Source organism: Macaca fascicularis, chromosome 13 (genome assembly GCF_037993035.2).
Source record: "Macaca fascicularis isolate 582-1 chromosome 13, T2T-MFA8v1.1".
NCBI classification, from domain to species: Eukaryota; Metazoa; Chordata; class Mammalia; order Primates; family Cercopithecidae; genus Macaca; species Macaca fascicularis.
Window position 1 is genome coordinate 41,771,543 of NC_088387.1, and position 14,854 is coordinate 41,786,396.

At 38.6% G+C, this 14,854-nt stretch overlaps 1 protein-coding gene across 3 annotated transcripts in view; it reads right to left on the minus strand.

Annotated features, from left to right (window-relative positions):
* The window catches only part of CTNNA2 (catenin alpha 2), a 1,160,134-nt gene that overhangs the window by 667,123 nt on the left and 478,157 nt on the right, over nucleotides 1–14,854 (minus strand). The gene's annotated exons all lie outside the window — the stretch shown is intronic.

The following is a 14,854-nucleotide window of genomic DNA, read 5'->3' on the forward strand; positions in this document are numbered from 1 at the left end:
GCTAAATGTGGAGACAGGGGGGAAAAAAAATCCTTTCTTAGGCATTTTTCTGAAGAGGGTTTCCAAACAGAGGCCCTGGCTGCCAGCCCTACTTTTATGAACACATGAAAATTCCGTGGCAATTAACAAAATCCATCTGCGTTAATGTGTTGAAGTTTCTGCAAACCCAGAATTAAACTGAACATGCCAATTCTAAATCAATGATTATGGGGAATTGTGCAGCAAGTCTTCGTAACAGGACAAAGGTCATCTTCGGCACAGCTTGAGTAGAAACCAAGGTTTTGGAGTAATGAGGCTTTATAATAAATGAGGACCTGCTTTTAATTTTTTAATCGCTCCAGTATAGGTTGCCCCTATCTGAAAACGAACTATGTTCCAAAGTTTTCAGTGCAATTTGGATGATATTTTCTCTCGGGAGCACGGTATAGATGTGGGTCAGTTCCCAGGCTAGCCCTTCAGTGTTCATTTGAACCCAAAGAGAAATGACAAAAAAACAGTAAGAAGCAATGGCTTTGCAGTACTAGTAATTAAGCAAATCAAATACAGTTTTAAGGTTAGAAAATCTTTTATTTTCAAGTTTTCTTAAAAATAGAGAATTTAAGGAAATACAAGAGATACAGAGATTCATTCTGAGGTTCTTATCAGTTGCAGCGCTGTCCTCCTACCTGCTCATTTGACACAAGACACACTGGCTTTCTTGAAAACTTCTATTCTTTGAAGACTCCAAGCTTGTTCTTAACTGGGCCTTAATGGTTGCTGTTGCATCAGTCAAGAACACATTTCCAAGTGAGTTTTAAATGCCTACATCCTTCTAATGATCAAGGTTTCTTAGAGAAGCACCCACCATGAGTATCTAAAAGAGACCCTCCCTATCCTAGTCAGCATCTGTACTGTTACACTGGGTCAGTTTCTTCACAGTTTTTATAAACATTTTATTATTTATTTTTCTTTTGATTTATGTGTTTACTGTATGTCTCCTCCATTTGGATATAAGTTTCATGCAAGCAGGGACTTTGTCTTCTTCATACCACAAGCGTTGAATTTTATATGTATAAAAATGGGTATAATTTTAAACTATAAAAATTATTATATTAATATGGATATGTTATATATTAATATAGGTATATGAATACATAAAACATACATATTAATATAGATTAATATCTATTAATATAGATGTGATATATATATATATATAAAACTATTGCCTGGACCTTGAGGGGTTATATAGTTGCTTTCCAGGGTTGTGCAATTTGGGGGCAGGATTTCTCTATTTTCTCCAATATAATTCCAAAACCAGTGGTGGTCAATTATTTGATAGAGAGACTCATGCTGAGAATCATTATTTTAATGTTCATTGACAGACACCAAAATAGCTTGGTTCCTCATAAATGAAATAATCTGCGGTCGAGAGAGAGAGAGTTCTTCCTTTAGTCCATGAGTCAAATTTGAAAGAGAGATAGAGGAAAGTGAGTTTTTTAAAAGTTTATATATGTATCAATAAGGAAAAAGAGTATAATGTTGATTCAACTAACTGTATGTCTGTAAAAGCACAAAAATGGAGATCAATAGGTGAAAGCAAAATTTCCCAGAGAAAAAAATGCAAGCACTGAGGATGACAGACCAAAATACTGTCACAGGCCTCCAGGGGGTGCCACCAGCACAGCACATAGTTGTCATTTTACATGGAGTAGGAAAGGATATGCTAATAGGAAGCAAAGAGCAATTAACAAAAACATTTATCAGAAACCTACCATGAAGATTGGGCAACATGGGGAGACCCCATTTCTTAAAAAAAATATATATATATACATGTATGTGTGTGTGTGTGTGTGTGTGTGTGTGTGTGTGTGTGTGTGTGTAGTTAGGAGTCTATAATAAGCAGATTCTGTGTGTGTGTGTGTGTGTGTATATATATATATATATATATATATATATATAGTGGCACATGCCTGTGGTCTCAGCTACTCTGGAGGCTGAGGTGGGAGAGTCTCTTGAGCCAGTGAGTTTGAGGCTGCAGTGAACTGTGATCATGCCACTGCACTCCAGCCTGGATAACAGAGCAAGACCCTGTCTCAAAACAAAAACAAAAACAAAAACAAAAACAAAATACTACCATGAACCAAGAACTTGGCTAAGGGTTTTTATATATAATCCTTACAACAAATCTTTTGAAGTTCATATTCTATTATCTTTATTTATCTTAATGAGGAAACTGAAACTCAAAGTAGTTTAATCAAGAAAGGATAATTCTGGGTTATGGATCCAGCTTTAAATCAAAGTTTGCCAGGATTTGTATTTTTTTCCTGTTTCACTGCTCCAGAAATGACATACATTAGTTAGGTATTTACACTTAAAAATCTGAACATAAAAAATTTACAAAATAAATAATGGGCAAGTTTGACTGGACATTTTCTTTTCGGAAAAAGTAAGCTTTTGCTTGGTAAAACTGTTTACATTATAATAGTGACTGATTTTCTTCGGGTCCATAAGAATGACTTTAATTACAAAGCAAGTGTACTGCGTACTGTGGCTGTGTTTCTCAACTGTCTTCTGGAATAAATGTTAGAGTGAGGAGTCTGTAATAAGCAGACTCTGTTAGCAAGTTACAGTGTCAGTGTCACATCATAGTTCTTTCCTATTTTCATGGTAAGTGAACAAATAAAATAGCTGAAAAATTATACCCAGAAAACACAAAGCAGGAAAAACTAAAACATCAAACAGACCATTCTCCCACCATAACTTGGGAAAGTTACTTCTCTTTTCATATCTGTATCCACAAGGATTGAAGACTCATTGTAACAGTCAAGATGGAAGCAAGTAACTAGATCAATCCTAAAACAAGGTACCTATGGACGTTTTATTTTATCTACTCTTAGTCTAAAAATGCGTGCTTAAAAATGAAGCCCCCTATTTTTTGGTTTTCTAAGTCCCGTTTCTTCCCCTCTGTTTATTCAGTTTTGTATCATTTATTCCCATGCTTTACCCTGCAAAATGCAACTCAAGCTCTTTCAAAGAAACTAGGACAGAAGCGAATGCATCATTTTGACAGTGGAAAATGACAAAACATCTTTCAGAATCTCTCCATACATGGCTGAAAAATGAGCCGCATCAACCACAAAGTCTAATACCAAGCAAAGCCTAGTGAAAACAAGTGAGCCCATTCAGAATATATCGAGGAAGACAGCACAGAATGTTTGACTGCTAAAAAAAAGAAAGAAAGAATTGTTTCTTTGTTGATTTGTAAACAACGAGCAAAATGAATAAGTAATATTGCAACTTAAAGATTTCAGTTAATTACTTATTTACCAAAGTGTGACTACAAAATGATGATCTTGCAGCTTTTATTTCTAAATTAATTTCTGATTGCTTATTTTTCTAAAACAAGCAGTGTGAAAAACTTAAAATCTATCTAAACTAGCGAAACATGCATATGATGCATGTAAGACAAATTCACACTATAGCCCTTTGCTCTTAACATTATATTTTACTTTAAAGAATCTTAAAAATGATTTTAAATGTTTACATAATTATGAGGTTTATAAATATCAATATAAACATTACAAATAAGGTTTTAAATTTAATTGTAGAATCAATAAAAACAATTAGAAATTTCAGTAATAACTGCTATAATTTCAGAGGAAATTCATCACTAAGAGCCTAATTTGTGCAATTAGAGGACTCTGGAGATAAAAATATTAGGAGCAATGAGGTTGATATTACCAGTACTAATCAATGTCATAGCCCTCTTTCTTTGCTGGGCCTTCAGAGAAATTAGATGATGTCATGTGACAAATCATCACCTATGAAATATGAGTAAAAATGACACTGTCATTTCAGGACCAATGTAGTGCAAATCCTCCTTGTGATTCTCCAGGATGCTTTTCTCCTGCATGGTTTACTTAATCATAGAACAACAAGAGTTACTGGGTCTAAAAGAAAAATAAATTAGGATGAAAAAAGGAAACGCAAATCTAAGAAAACACAGATAATTTTCCCTTTAAAAACTGGAAGGTGTTCATTAAGTTTGAATAAGGCATGAGTCTTAGATACTTAGAGATGGAGAAGCACTTAGAGGTCATCAAATGCAACATCTCCAGTTACAGATGAGAACACAAAGGCTCAGGTTATATTTCATGTCTGCTTCAATGTCTCAGTACCATGAACAATTAAGTTCCTATGCATAAAAGGTAAAAGGTTTTGCTTTATATAAGTCAACATCTAGCCAAGTTCCTTTCTCTGCATTAGTTGCTAGGAATTGGTATTTAAATATGTGGTCAGATACTTGTAAGTGTGCAGGGCCTTAAAGCATGATATCTCTGGCTTTATCTTAGTATTTTTTTGGAAATACTTATTTTCCCATTCCTAGATTTTCTCACTTTCTGTCTTGTCATACTGTACTTTTATTATAAACCACTTCAAATCCTTTGTGCAATTAGCGAGGTATAAATAAATTAATAAACAAAATTAAGTAATTTCAAAGCCCCTTCCAATTCTGATATTTTATTTTCTAGGGACTAGGGGAGCTAAACATTTTAGGTTTGAAATTTGCAGCTAATTTCCCCCCAATATGTAAAGCAACCAACCAATCAAGAGTGTTGGGTTCTGTGCTGGGGCACCAAAATGATGTTCTAAATCTTATACCCCACAGGCCCACACTCATGTTATCAGGGTTTTCCTTTTTTAGAGACAGGGTCCTGTTTTGTTACCCAGGCTGGAGTACAGTGTCATGATCATAGTTCACTCTAACCTTGAACTCCTGGGCTCCAGCAATCCTCTCACCTCAGCCGCCTGAGTAGCTGGGACTAAAGGCAGGCACCACCGCAGCTGGACAGATTTTTTAATTTTTTTGGAAATGAAATCTCACTATGTTGCCCAGGCTGGTCAAAATCCTGGACTGATGTGATCCTCCTGCTTTAGCCTCTGGAGTCTCTGGGGTTACGGGCTTGAGCCACTGTGCCCTGCCTATCAGGAAATCACACTGCCTTCATCCAAGAGTGTGATTCCCTCAGGGATGTATCATTGAATAATCAACAGGTAAGCAGGTTCTAGAGCCAGACTCCTTGAATTAAAATCTGATGAACTCGGCCATTTACAAAAGTCTTGACATTGAGCAAATGACTTAACCCCTTTGAGCCTCAGTTTTCCCTATGTCAAGAGGGCATGAAAAAAAAAAAAAAGAGCATTGCTATCAGGGTATAAATGAGATCATACAGAAACTATTTAAAAGTAGCTCTTATTGTTAATGGAAGAGTATGAAGCACCATGAAAAGATGAAGACTGAGTGACCACAGAATTAATAGTATTTTGCTCTTGGAAAAGCCTAGAGGCTTGTTTCCGACTGCTCCTCATCAGTAGTTGGTGGCTCTTACAGCACTTATGATCAACTGTGTAGAGTGGGAAGCAAATGGACAGATATGAATCAAACTCTTTTCTCCCCTAACATCCTACTTACGCCTTCTAGACTGGTATCAATGGATTGCCTATTGATTTTGGACTAAAAGATGAAGGCATCTAGTGACTAACGCTTCACATGACTTGATCTTCAGAACTATTGGTGGGGAAGGGGGAGTAGTGTTCTTTGATGATAGTCATCATTGTATGGTACCTGTGGCCAGAGAACAATTTAGTCCTCATGGCACAGGTTTGATGCAAACTTCTAACTGTCAGAGATGACAGATGAACAAGGCTTAAATTGCTGATAGAACACAAATCCCAAACAAAGGAAATGGGAAGGTTGCCGATGTCGAAAGCCAGGGCTCTCCTGATGAATAACTGTGGCAGAGCTCTTTCTCCCTTTGACCCAAGTAATCTATGCAAGACAAATATATGGTCACAATGTATGGCCTGAAAGCCTTAGTATCATCATTATGAAATGAATACAACTGAATTCCCTAAGATAAAACTATCCTTCTCTTCCATTAGGAAAAAAATATATGAGTCTCAATGGTAAAACCTTACCCTATGTGAACTTCAGTGAAGGCCTGTTCATATGGAAGTGGGAATCAAAGTAGATTTTGCATTTGGCAGTTCGAGGCCTGAGTCACCCGGTGCTGCTCTGTACTAGTATTTCAGCTGGAGAGTCCCTGCATTACTCCCTTCTTTCCACTGTACTCACCATCCAAGCTTGAGCACCCAACAGGTACTCAGGAAAGGCTGATAGATGAGCTGAAGTGAGGCTGAAAAAGATATAATTCCCTCTGGCCAGAGAAAGATAATTTTACACATCACAGACTGGCAAGGCTTATTGAGTCTGAAAGCTCACAAAATAAAAGAAAAAAGAAAGAAAAAGAGGGGGAGGGAGGAGAAATCTAGGAAAGCAAGTAATTTTAAGATTTTTTTTAAAAAGAGTTATATTTTAGGTTTCCAACAGAGAAAAATCTACATTTTTCCCCAATTGGTGTTAGTATGTTTGTATTATAATGCACTATTTAAATCTATGTGTGTAATACCTGTGTTTTTAAAATCATTTTTGATATTAGAACAGAAATATTTTCTAGGATAGAATGATTCCAAATTCAAGCTTCCAGTAAAGGCAGTAATATTAAAAACAAGCAAGTCTAAATAGGTGCTGTTGACCTTCTGGACTGGATCATTCTTATGGTGGAGGCTGTCCTGTACACTGCAGGGTGTGTACCAACATCCTTGGCCTCTACACACTACATGCCAGTAGCACCATTGCCCCAGTTTTGGGAACCAAAAATGCTTGACATTTACCACATGTCCCTTGGACAGCAAAACTGTCCCTGGATCTAGATGATAATTACATCTCTCATATCAAAGAAGAGTGAGAACCTGTGTGTGTGTGTGTGTGTGTGTATACGCATGTGCATGTGCATGCGTATGTCTGCAATCACATCACTCATGCATTTATAGATTCACATAAATCAGGGCTAAATTATCCCCAATTATTTACTAGACTATCCTATTAATACATTTCTGTGAAACACTGTTTTAAATATATGTAGAACATTTAAGTGCCAAGCTCTGTGTGAATCAGAAAGTCTAAACCACAGGTCAGAAAGAACAAAATGGCAGTTCTACAGTGGATTAGCATAGGATTCATTGTATAACCCTGAGAACAAGTCTCATATTTAAGAAACAGTTTGATCACTGAAAGGCAGGAAGCCATGGTGTGCCTAAATGTACTACAGAAATAAACAGCTTTCCCTTTTTCTTTAAGAGGGCAAGTATGATTGCTGTTCTCTGCATAATCCTGGCTGTGCCCCAAGAGGGGAAGGAATTGGCCAAATGCTCTACACCTACAAGCAAACACCTTCACCAAGGAAACAGTGGCTCTTCTGTACTATATACTTTTTGGAATAACGTATTAAATTTCTCCAAGCTTTATTGTCTGCGCAATGGGACAATATAACTTTCAGGGTCATTGTGAGGTTCAAATGTAATTGTAGTGACTGTGCCTGATACAAAAGCACTTAATAAAATTCTTTCAAAATCTTAAATGTGTGGAACAAATAAATCAACAAATAGAACTTTTAATCCGCTGGGACAGCAATATTTGAACTTGCACTGATGGAAAGGCCGGAATAAGACACTTTTGAAGCCATCTAGAGAAAGCAAAAGTGCTCTTGAATGGACACATAATCTACGTACAAAAGGACATATCTCAACAAAAAGGAAGGAGCATTCTGCAGAAGAAAGTTGTGTGAATCACATTCCACTGTAATTCAACTCCTGGGTATGGTGTCTTATTCAGTCACAATCCATCTCCTGTTCAGTTGGCCTGAATTTCTCTCCACAGCTTAGTGAAGAATGGCAAGCAAAAATCCTCCTTATACCAGAGATAGGCATTAATTATATTTAAATGGAATTATTACAGACACATGCCCACAGATTAGAAAGGCTTATAAAATTTTCCTCTTGTGAGAATGTGAAATATATATTTGATCTTCTTCTCTATTTCCTAACATATAGCTTCTAAAACCCTTATAATTTCCAGAGTGATGAGTATCTTTTGTATGTGAATGAGGTGGCTGGGGATCCCTAGATAAATTCAGGTTGGGGGCTGGTCACCAGAAGACCAAAGCATGATTAGAAGATTGGAAGTTTCAGCCCCAAGCCCCAACTTCCTGGTAGGGGATAGGAGCTGAAGGTTGGGTGCCTCACTAATGGCCAATGGTTTAATCAATCATGTCTACATAATGAAGTCTCCATTAAAATCTAACAGGACTGAATTTGAAAGAGCTTCCAGATAACTTGAACATGTGTAGGTACCTGGAGGGTGGTGCGCCCACAGAGGGCATGTAAGCTCCACTCCCCTTTCCCATACCTTGCCCTAACACATCTCTTCCACCTGGTTATTCATCTGTATCCTTTGTAACATCCTTCATAATAAACTGTAAATGTAAGTAAGGTGTGTCTCCAAGCTCAGTGAGCCACTTCAGCAAATTAATCGAACCTGAGGAAAGGGTCGTGGGAACCCTGATTTATAGCTGGTTGGTCAGAAGCACAGGCCACAACCTGAGCTTGCTATGGCATCTGAAGTGCAGGGCAGTCTCGTGGGACTGAGCCCTCAACCTGTAGGATCTGACACTATCTCTAGGTCAGAACTGAATTGACGTAGAGGACACCCAGCTGGTGTCTGCTGAAGAATCTGCTGCAAAACTGATCTCTTAGTGTGTGGGGGGAAACTCCCACACATCTGGGGTCTCAGAAGTGTTTTGTGTTGACGGTGTTGTGACAGTATAGTAGGAAAAACTGAGTTTATTTTTCCAAATCCTTACATCTCTCATATATTTGAAGAGCGGACAATGATTTGATGACTCTGAATGAAACCAATTGTGAGGAACAGCTGAAGACCAAGTTCCACTGGAATGATACTAGGGAGAGAACCCAGAGTCTGCCTCTAACTCAAAATCATTTTGTTTCATGAATAAGGCAAGTCACTCCTTATCCATTTATTTCACATTGTTGGTCCAAGTCCTCTGTACCTCATGAAGGGTGTTGTTAGGGCAGAAAATGAGGAAACAAGCCTCCTCCTCATTCACTGCATTCCAAGTTCACCAGCCTCTTGCTGTTCCTGAACACTCTGGGCCTCGGGGACTTTGCACCTGCTATCCCCTCTATTTGGCATGATGCTCTGTTCTCCAGGTATCTGCATGGAAAGTCACCACAGTGACACCTTTCAGAGCTACCTAATCTAAGACCTCAAGCTCAGTCTTTACCCCTCCTATGCTTCCTCTGAGTCCTCCCCAACTTAATTTCTTCTCATTGATTAATGTCTTAGCATTTTCACTTTATAACATTGTATGTTTTATTTGTTTATAATTTGTATTATCTGTCTCCCACACTAAAATTTAAGCTCCCCAATAATGGGGATTTTGTCTATTTCATTCAGCTTTTGCCTAGAAGAGTGCCTGACCCTTCAACCTATATCTGCTCTAAAAATATAGATGAATGTGAATCAAATAATATTAGAAAAAACATCATAACTTCCTCCAACTTTAAATCCTTCTTTGACTAGGAATGCTGCTAAGGGATGATATTGAAGACTGAAGATGAAGAACTTAAATGTGGTCAGTTTGAGACTTGGTTAGAGACAGGAAACTATTTTCATAGCACAAGTAAAAACACCAATGTCCAACCTTATGTTCAAGTCCAATGTCTTAAGTAACACAGAAAATGGTGCCTGAAATAAGAAACGTGTTGATCCTTCTCACGAACCTTTTAGGATTCCACATAAACCCATTTGCTTCTACAGGGCAATTAGCATTTATTTGTCTTCGTCATGATGGGCATTGGGCTTTATCTTTAGCTCCACTTCTCATATATTCTCAGTAGATTTATATTATTATCCCCATTTTACAGATTGGTAAACTGAGACTAACAGAAATCATGCTCAGTAAGTTTCCTAAGTTTCCCAAGGTGATGCACCTGTGAAAGTTTTCAGATTCAAAATGCCGGGTGTGGTGGCTCACGCTTGTAATCCCAGCACTTTGGGAGGCCGAGGTGGGCGGATCACAAGGTCAGGAGATCGAGACCACGGTGAAACCCCGTCTCTACTAAAAATAGAAAAAATTAGCCGGGCGCAGGGGCGGGCGCCTGTAGTCCCAGCTACTCGGGAGGCTGAGGCAGGAGAATGGCGTGAACCCGGGAGGCGGAGCTTGCAGTGAGCCGAGATTGCGCCACTGCACTCCAGCCTGGGCGACAGAGCGAGACTCCGTCTCAAAAAAAAAAAAAAAAAAAAAAAATGTAGTTATCTGTGTTAAAAAAAAAAAAAAATGACAAAAAGAGCTGAGGAAGGTGATAAAGGGAAGGTTCTCATACATAAATGCCTGATAACAAAAAGTATCACACAAAAAACTGTGAAAACCTCAACCTTGGACAAAGGCCACTGCAACATTACTTAAAAAAAAAAAAAAAAAAAAACTAAACAAACCCCAATCTTGCTTGTCACTTCGATTGGTAAATACTTTGTTTTGGTTTCTGTTTGAACTTCTGGACTATAAGGTACTTCTGTGAAGACACATGCCCAGCAATTGCCTGTTCAAACTTACACTGGAGTCGCCCTTGGTACTGATCCTTGTAGCTAAGGATAATTACCTCAAAACAATTATGTAACCTTCTTCATTTTTTCCTTAAAATCCTTTGTCTTCCCTTACCTCCGTGAATACATACATAGTTTACTATGCCACAGGTTGTCCATTGCAATGCCGTTTCCTGAATAAATATCAGATTTTGGTGAGGCTTTGTTTGTTATTTAAGTTGACACATCTTAGGAGTATGTTTTCCACTTATTTTTACCAGGACAAACCCTATTCCTCCTGTTAACAAGCTTCAATATTTTTTCCAATAAATCTCTGTTCTGCCATTTTCTGGCTTCAAGCAACTTACCTCATGTGTGTGACCCTTTGTTTTCCTCTCCTCTATGTGGAAGCGATAATAATATCTATGGCTTGCGAATACCCAACAGATAGTAACTCATAATATCTCTCAGCCTCTCTGCCAACCCTCAACATTTCCTCAGGCCCAACTTCACTTCAGGAAAGACCTGAGACTCCCAGAGGCCATCCATCAGCCTGCATGCCTACCCTGCTTTGTATTTGCAGCATGAAAAACGTGCTAACATCAGCTATTGATTTTGATTAAATAGGAAGAAAAATAACCAAGAGAAAGGGAAATTAAAATATCTGAGTTTGAAAGAAAATGCCAAAGACATCAGAAGGACAGTAGTCTTTGTAGCATTACATAGAAAGGAAAATAGATAATTTATTTCAGGGCAATTAAAAAAAAAAAAAGATTTTTTTTTTTCTCTTTTGAATGAAGCTGCCGCATGGCCTCTTTCTCTCTCTCAATGGAAATTTGAAATGGGAAAGTTTCCCAAATAATTTTAGATCAATCATGAGTTCATACGGTTTTGACATCATAACTCTTGTCATGTTACCATGCCAACAGGCAGAGAGGAGCTAAAAGCTTTCCAAAGATATGAAAATTACGAGCCTAGATGGGATTCAGTTCTCCACCGGGTGAACACTAACAATATTGCCAAACTATAAATAACGAGGGCTGCCATAGCACCCTCTCACCCACTCTCCCTTGTTTCTTTCATTGAGCACTGAAAATATGTGATCTATTTTGGAAACAAAACCTGAAGATCCACTTCCCTAAATGGATGCCCTGCTGCAATAGAAAGTGATGTGACTCTTTATTACTGCTCTTGGAATAAACCACCACATTAATCCAGACACCCGCAGCTCTTACTCCACTTGTAACCTAACTCCAGCATATCTAGTTTTTACTCCATTTGCACCTAGAGGTAAAGATGCGCACGTGTTTGAGTGTCTTTTCCCTGTCTTGTGAAGATCATGCCAAAGTGCCTAAAATAAAGGAGCACACATACCACAAATTAGAAGGAAATATACTTTGGCTGTTGTTGCTCTTTAAAATATCTCCAGAATGAAAATGCCAAATTTTCCAATGTGCAGTATGCTTATACTCACCACTCTTGCTTGTCATTTTGATTGGCTTTGTTTTGGTTTCTGTTTGAATTTATGGAGTATCAGGTACTATTACAGAGCACAGGCAGAAGCTGTGTCTTCTTCTCTTTCCTTATTACAGTGCTGCACAGATGGTAATAAAATGTGTACTTCCTAGACTCTTTGCTGATAATGAAACGACGAACAAAGGTTCTGCTCCTTTGGTGTGGTAGACTGTTAACTTTGAACCATGACAATGAACTGTGCCTGCCAGTATTCATGTTCTTGTACGGTCCCCTCTCTGAGTCTGGTTGACCCCATGACCCGCTGTAACCAAAGAATGCTTTGGAAGTGATGCTGTGCCACTTTGGGGCCCAAGCTGTAAGAAGCCTTGGCATTTCCTGCCTTTGTGTTGCAAGAATCCCAACTCACTATGTCATGGAGCAATGAGGTTTTCAACTTACAGCCCCAGCTGAGAACTGAGCCAGCAACTAGAACCAACTTGTAAGGCCCCCTTAGATGGGACCTCCAGCCCCAGTAGAGTTGTTCCAGCTGACACACAGCTGAGCTATCCTTGCTTAGCCTTGTTCTAACTACTAACTCAGGAGCAGACTTAGGAGCAAAAAAAGAAAATGGTGCTATTATAAGCCACAGCGTTTCAAGAAAGTTTGTTCCATAGCACTAAGGCATCATTAAGTATCGCATGTTTACTAAGAAAAGAGGACAACACAGCTCTTCAGGCAAACAAATCTGAGTTCAAATCCTTCTGCTCTCACATTTTCGTGATGTAAGACAATATGTTAAAGCCATATTTCCCACTTCTGAAAAGGGGGATAATTATGAATACCAAATGTATCAGGGTTCGAAAGGCGAAAATGAGGTCATCCATGCAAAGTGCCTAACATAGTGCCTGCCTTAGGATGAGCAGGTGCCACATAAGAGCTAGTGTTCATATTCTTTATTGAGGCACTGCAGAGATAAAGACCAACCTCAGAGAAAAACACCATTAATCCAGGAAATGAGATGTATATCTGAAACTATTAATAAACCATATAAGGGAATATGATGATAATAGTGATAATATTTTATATGTGTGTCTTGAGGAAGGGAAAATAAATTAGTTCAAAGAAAGTATATTTTTGCATGGAAGGTGAGGGGAGGAAATAGCTGACTATGTCTGTACATTTGCTTTTGAGTTTACAAAAAACACTGAACAAAGACATAGTGAGGTAAAATTCACGGTCAGACAGCCTTAGGTAGAAGGACAGAAACAGGTTAAGGATGCCAAAATGGGGCTGTCTCGCCTCCCCAGCATTATACATCTTTCAAAAGAGAAGAACTTGAATTCTTGGGCCAGTGTTTCTGCCCCAATATCTGCTAGACTACAGAAGCCATTTGTGTAAACGTCCTTGCTAAATTGATAGGACCCAGGAATAAGGCCAAGTAGTCCCACAGATGCATTAATCTTGGAAAGAAATAATGTTGTCAAATCACAGTTCAACCTCAAGTCTTTTCCCTCCCTGAGTAGTGATTTCACCACACTCCTAGGTCTCCCCCTCTGAGTGTGACTTTCAATTTTTTTTAGACGTTTACACCTAGATTTCACATTTAGCTTTCATCAAAGGATGAAAGGATGTCAAATTGCTTTCCTCACAGTAATTTACTGGCGCCCTCAATTCTCTGGTATGGCCTGCCACCTATTATTATTGTATCTAATACCTGACAGAATAAAATTCCTGGGGAAACCCTCCCAGTTGCAAATGGAAGGTGCTAATATACTTAACATAGATGCTGTGAACCCAGGAATCAGCTTGGAAACGGTTTTCCTCTTCTCCATATGAAGCAAAACATGCAGCCCCGTAGGTGGTAGCAATGGCCACCCTGGTCTATTCAGGGTATAGCAGAGGAGAATAACAGGCTGAGACTGAAATGACTAAGTTAGAATAGGTACAGTATTCTAGAAGGCCAGAAATATTTGGAATTATGTTTCAGAATTAAGACAGGCTCTTGAACACAATTAGCATAGATATAATTTCTTCCCCAAGGCATTTTTGAAAAGAGGTTTCAAGCAGCCTCATATCCGTGGCGTAGAAATAAGCCCCTGATCTAGTAAGATGTTGGCCTGGTGGTGAAGCAGGTTGACTTTGGAGGAGCCTTTCCTCTTGCTCTCCATTACTGCCCTCCTGCCATTGCTTGCTCCTCCCATTCCCATCTGAATTCCCTTTCTCTATGATGTTGTTCTCAAAAGCTGTTCATTCACCATGCCCCAAGAAAGGCATTAGTTCATGAGGGCATAAATGTTACTCCCCCTAGGAGTATGCACCTATTTACTGTAAGAATTTAAATCTTTCACATGTAGTAACAGTAGAATATCAGTCGCTTTCACGGGTGGTGGGAGTGCTTCGGTCACTTTCAAATCGTGCCATCTAGTAAGTTGTTTCTACCTCCTCCACCTCCTCCAAAGCTGTCTTGCTCTTCCAGATAAATGTATTCACTGGTCAATAAAACCACACTTTTGGCATGGAATATATCTTAGAAACCACGAAGCCAAACAATACCTTGAACAGAATTTTAAAACCCAAAAAGTGTTTCCAATTTAATTGATCACACACAGAGATAAATGCTTTATTTCAACAATCCCTTGCCAAGAGTGAAAGGAAAAGCAACCAAAGGAAGACAGAGAAGGCAGGAGAAAGCACGGTGAGTTCCCTACCACCACTGTTTAAGTTATAAGCTAAAGATTCCACCAAAGTATCTTTATCTGTCTCTTTGTGGTCTCCTGAAGTTCTCATCTACAGGTAGTTTACTTCTGTTCTTCTCTCAATTTATTTGGAAACATTGCTATGTCTGTAACAAGGATTTTAAAAGGAGGGTGAAACAAACCTGTAATTTCTTTATTTCTGACCTCTTTCTTTTGA